The following is a 6,000-nucleotide window of genomic DNA, read 5'->3' as shown; positions in this document are numbered from 1 at the left end:
ACACACACACACACACACACACACACACACACACACACACACACACACACCTCACACACTCATATCAGACGGCATAAACCGAAAACTTACAAATCTTTAAAAAGAAAAGTAGATATATATTTCAGTTGTCATGTTAGAGATTGTTCCAAAATATATTCTAAAAATCAGTTTTTTTTTGTGGCAGCAACACACACACACACACACACACACACACACACACACACACACACACACACACACACACACACACACACACACACACACACACACACACACACACACACATAGCTGAAGGATCCCTGCAGCAGAGCAGAAGTTGTTTGTGGAATGCGGTGGCATATAATTTCCTCCACAACCCCCGAAAACCCTCCTCAGTCACCGGCGTGAGACAAATAAGCACTCATCTTGCTATCTCTGAAGACACACATCTACCTCGACACACACACACACACACACACACATAAAAAAGAAGCCCTTCGTCACACTTCCTGTTTCACCCAGGTGTCGCAAAGCCTTTCCGGGGTTAAAATCCCAGCATGCAAACTGTTTTCAGCTTTCGCCTAATCTCTAAATTTTAGCCGAGTTTAGATGGGGAAAATAAAAATCACTGTTTAGTGCAGCTGCTATTTAACTCCTTCGACATGTGAAATGTGACCTCGACTACATGCCGATGTTTGTAAAGACATCAGAGAAAATCACTGGTTTAATATTTAACTCTGTATTGTATTTCAAAAAGCCTGTTTTATAGTCCATTGTGTCAAATCTGCATCTGAAAAGTAACTAAAAGCCGTCAGATGAAGACGGTAGCATCAAAGCAGCGTGAAATAGAAAATACCCAAAGCACAAGTAGCTCTAAACTCTCGGTTTGGCACATATCCTGCTCTACATGAGAACTGCTTCTTCAAAAAACAAACACTCAGCGGGGAAAAAATACAATATTGGCACCAGCAGATAAACACCCAAATACCTTTCACCTCGATGCCCTCAGCATCTGTTCTAGGCCGGTGCCACCGAACAAAAGAACTAAATACACATGTTCATGAAAAGGAGGACATTGGAAAAGTGGGGTGGCGGGGGAGGTGTTCGCTGATCAATAACAGAACACAGTCTGACACTGTAGTAAATTGCAGTGAGAGCCACTATACTTGTATTTTCCGGATAATGCCACGTTTGGATGATTGAAAAGCGGCGGCGGTTGGCAGCGAGAGGGGGAAAATTACTGTATAGTTTTAAAGAGTGCAGCTCATAGAAGAAGAAGAAAAAAAAAAAGGCATTGATCGCCTACGAGTAAAGCTTATATTGCGATATGACGAATATGAACGAACAACAACGCAGGACGAAGGTAGTCGACATTAAAAAAAAAAAAAAAAAAAAAAAAAAAAAGGTCAACCGAACTGTTTTCATTTCTGCCCTTTCCATGGGAATCATGTCTTCTTTTTTTTTTTTTTTTTTTTTTTTACCCCTTTGTGCTTTGTGTGAGTTTAATGATGGTATTTATGACTACAAGGGAGGAAATGTTTTTAAGGTGGGGTTGGTGGGGTGGGGTAGGGTGGGGTGGGGGGGGGCCTGAAGAAAGCCAGAAGAGGATAAAATAATAAAACAGGATCTGAGAATTACACCGAACGAGAGAAAACTGCTCAACCGTTTGAAAGACTTGTTTGAGAAAACATGTCCGAGACGGAGAGACAGGAGACGACCCGGCTTTTGTTTTTCAGGTCTTTACATTAGAAAGAGTGATTTCTTTTATTCCCCCCCCCCCCCATCCTTTTGTTTCACGAGTCAACAGTATATTATTTGCAGTCTGACACTTGGTTGAGTGTTTGATTCAAAGCGAGGAGCTGCAGACATACACTAAAAAAAGTGTTTTAGAAATAGTTGAACCGTCCGGATCCAAGTTTTCATGTTTTTCGGGAAAGGATTCGTAATTAAGAGATTTTGCTCCAGAAGTGTTTGACGAAGAGTAAAAATACAACGTTGTTGTTAAAAGATTAGCGTCTGGTCTGGTTTTTTCAGACTCATTTCACCACAAAAATCGGCCTTGTTTTGACAGCAGCGCCGGTTGTCACTGTGACGTGAAAAAGCTCATCCTTCCCCAAGTTTGGGCCCGTGCCTTTCATCTTTTACTGAGTCATAAAAAAAACACAAAAAAAACACATGTTCAATTCACAATTCCTCAGCAAGTGTTAGAGCTGCTGTTATTGTTTGTCCACGGCGAGGTCGTCGTAAAGCTCAGCGAGCGACACGTCTGAGAAACTTAACGTCTCTTGCTGTCTAAACTTTAATATTAGGCAACCAGTAAAACGTGTAACTGTCACGCCCGGCCGGGCCGAAGCGTGTCCATTTCACGTGTTTTGTTTTGGGTTGTTATCGAACCGTCTGTTGAGACTTTCCGTCACCGATGTGGATTCGCTGTTGGTCGCATACGTGACCCGGTCAAGGACAAAATTGTGTTTGCTCTCTGCGTTCGCTGCCACTTTAACAGTTGTGTTCTCTTTTTCTCCGAAGTGACGTAACTGACATTGACTAACACAAGGTGATCAGGGTGGAGCTCAGCGGCCAACAAACCGATGCAACTTTTGGACAAAAAGGCGGGCAAAAGGGCCGAGGATCCATGCGTCGCTGTGGCGTGCTGCTTTCATTATGTTTTTCATTTCGTGTTTCACGGGTATGTTTTCGTCGTATTTGCAACCCCGGGTTCCGAGAAAGTCGGGACGCTGTGTAAAATGTAAATAAAACCAAAATGCAACGATTTGCAAATCACTTAAACCCAAATTGAATTGCAAATAGACCAAAGACAACGTAGCAGCTGTTAAAACGGAGGAATTTTATTGTTTCATGTGAAATGTACGCTTGGTTTGAATTTGATACCAGCATGTTTACCACTGTGTTGCATCGCCTCTTCTTTCAACAACACTCTGTACAAGTTTAGCAACGGAGGAGACCAGTCGCTGGAGTTTTCAAAGTGAAATGCGGTCCCATTCTTGCCTAATAGGATTTTCAGCTGCTCAACAGTTCAGGCTCTCCCGTGTGATATTTTTCATTACATGATGAGCCGCATTTTTTTAACTGGGTGACAGGTCTGGACTGCAGGCCGGCCAGTTTATCACCGGACTCTTCTACCACAGAGCCGTGCTGTTGGAATGCGTGTTTTCAGAAGTGTTCCTGAGCCCATGCAGTGATTTCCACTACAGAATTGAACATTACAGCCCTCCAATATTGTTTTTTTCAGCCTGGTCCTTTGTGTTCAGAGATTTCTGGAGAGAATGCACTTTTTATACCGACTTATGTTCCTGATCGGTTGACAAATAATCTAATTAGTTGTGATATGTTCAATCGGGTGTTTTTTTTTTTTTTTAGCTTCACACAACTTCTTCAGCCTTTTGTTTCCCGTGTCCAAACTTTTTTGAGATGGGTCGCTGGCATCAAATTCGAAATGAATCATGTACTTTTCATTAAACAATAAAAATGTCTCCGTTTCAACATTCGATATGTTTTCTTTTGTCTATTTTTAATCAAATACGGGTTCATGTCATTTGAAAACCACCGCATTTTGTTTTTATTTACACTTTACACGGGGTCCCAACTTTTTGGGGGAAACGGGGTTGTGCTTGTCAGCCTTATTATTTCAATTTTTTTAAATAAAAGAAGTCGCTGATGTCCTTCTGGTTTTCCCACAAGGGGAGTTTTACGACCTCGCACAGTTTGAGTTGTTTAGATTGAACGGTGCGTGTTCAAGTATTCTTACTTATTGGGGCAATAAACTGTCTAGACAGCACTCCCTTCTTTTTCACCTTCAGCCAGTCCCTTTAAAGGGCATTTGTTTATCTGAATGTATTGGCTTGTCTTTGTCTCACACTTATCAGACGGGGTATTATATAACACACGCTGAGGCATTTTAGCCTTAAACAAAATAGCAGGGAGGCTAATTTCACATATGAGGGTAGAGTTACTTCAACTTTGCAGTACGACAGTTTATTTCAGGTCATACTCTCGTTTATCGAATGTTTAAATGGCGGATTTTATTCTCTTCATTGGCAACTGTCATCGTTAGCCAACGTACGAATCGCTTGTTTGTGTATGTAGCCAAATGGTTGGTTAAAAAAACACGAGTTTTAAGGGACAATGGCGGCGTTAAATTCCCAGAACCAAAGGTTGAAAAAAGGTCAAAATGCCAAATTTTCTCCCAACAACCAAAACTAGAATATTTTCCGTTAAAAAATGGCACCAAACAAAAGACAAAACAAGACGGCTGCCACATTACAGAATTACTGAGTATCAAACGTGATCACTAAGATTTTCTCTCCACCGGGCACTTTTTTTTACTGTTTTTATTTGGGTTTTCTGCGTAAATTATTTTATTCTCTCTTTGCTTTCAGTTGAAAACATCCATCGAGCACTTTTGATGTTTGAACCTGTGCCACGGACTGTAAATAAATTTGCCCCGACTCTCCTTAATAGACTAATTTTTCGGCATTATTCTGGGAGGAAACCCTTGTGTGTGTCCATTCTGCTTCCCTCAACCGTTTAATCCCTTTATACTCTTCACACTGACTTCTTGAATGCCTTTCTTTCCTAGTCCTCTGAACACCAGGAGGAGTCTTACAAAGCATTCTTCATTCTTTCATTACAGCATTTTTTTTTTCTTTCTTCTTTCTCTTTTTTTTACGCCTTTTGCATTTGAAATCGTGGCCAAAATAGACAATTCCCTCACTTCAAAGATCCGAAGTGACCCCTCTGGGGTATACTGTGCGGGAAAACCTTTTCACACAGCTTGGTATGTCCTTTGGTATGTCACGTTCCAAAAATAAATTCCTGTGCGCGTAAAGTAATCTGTGAATGAGGGTGTTGGGGGGGTGGGGGGGGGACCACACCGTATGTCCTGCACAACATATCATCGGTACGCCGTACACCACAGTGACTGTACAGTTCGGGTCCCTCTTTTACCTTCCAAATGAAATCTGCGTGCGGTGGTGGTGGTGTTGTTGCTTTGTGGTGCTCCATAAACATGCAGGAGGTTGACTGTGCACTGCATTATTAAAGCTTTTCCCCCTTTGTAAATTCTCCCTGGTGACTTGCAGTGAACTTCCTGGAATGTTTTAGCCGTTCCCACAATGATACAGGGTGGCTTAGCGATCTGAGTAATGTAGCGTGTCAATTTGAAAGGTGAGGAAACAACTAATTTCCAGTCAAAGCCCCCCCCCCACCACCACCACCACCACACACACACCTAAAAAGAAAAAAAGAAAAATCAATTAATGTTTTGTTTACTTATATGTGAAAATATATCAGATATAAGTGGTTTTATTCATATTTGGGACTACTTTTTTTTTACGATAGAATCATAAATAAGCCTGGAAAAGGATGCTTATGTAGTTGTATAGTCCATTATTGTACATTTTGGACACTGACTTGCTCTTACTTTTTTGTATTTGAAAGAATTGTAATGAACATTTTGCACCGTAGCATCTAATAATAATAATAATAATAATAATAATAATAAAAAAAGAAGCATAACATTAAGAGCACTGTTGTGATGCTGTTACAGTATGCTCTGATGACCATAAACTGACTTTTTTTCTCTCCCCCTCTATTGCCCCACATTTGCTTACAGGAACATTATGAATACAGAGACAGAGATTCAGGAAGATGAAACTGTAAAATGTTTCCTGGTAAGTGATGGGCAGCAGTCACGGAACAAAAAGCCTCTATTAATCAGATAAACGCCACATAGATTAACTGTATTCGGGGATATGGTCATACAAATAAATAAATCGAGTTTTAAATGGCTCTGAAGTGGTCAACCAATCAACGCAAACGTCTGACTGATGTTTAGTTCGCTTGTGTCTATCCGTGGCAGTTTACTTTTCTTTTTTTTTTTTGTCATGGAGGAGGAGAAGAGCGATAAGTTGGTGGTGGGGGGGGGGGGTTATTAACCCTGCCTCCATCCTGCAGTCCGGCCACTAGCGTAGCTCCGCCCGCCCTCCCTCCCGGCGCTGCGCC

Source organism: Brachyistius frenatus, unplaced genomic scaffold, assembly GCF_029030835.1.
Source record: "Brachyistius frenatus isolate BFR_SWC_R1_liver_20210118 unplaced genomic scaffold, ASM2903083v1 Contig_95, whole genome shotgun sequence".
Lineage (NCBI taxonomy): Eukaryota > Metazoa > Chordata > Actinopteri > Embiotocidae > Brachyistius > Brachyistius frenatus.
This window is presented reverse-complemented; position numbering follows the sequence as displayed.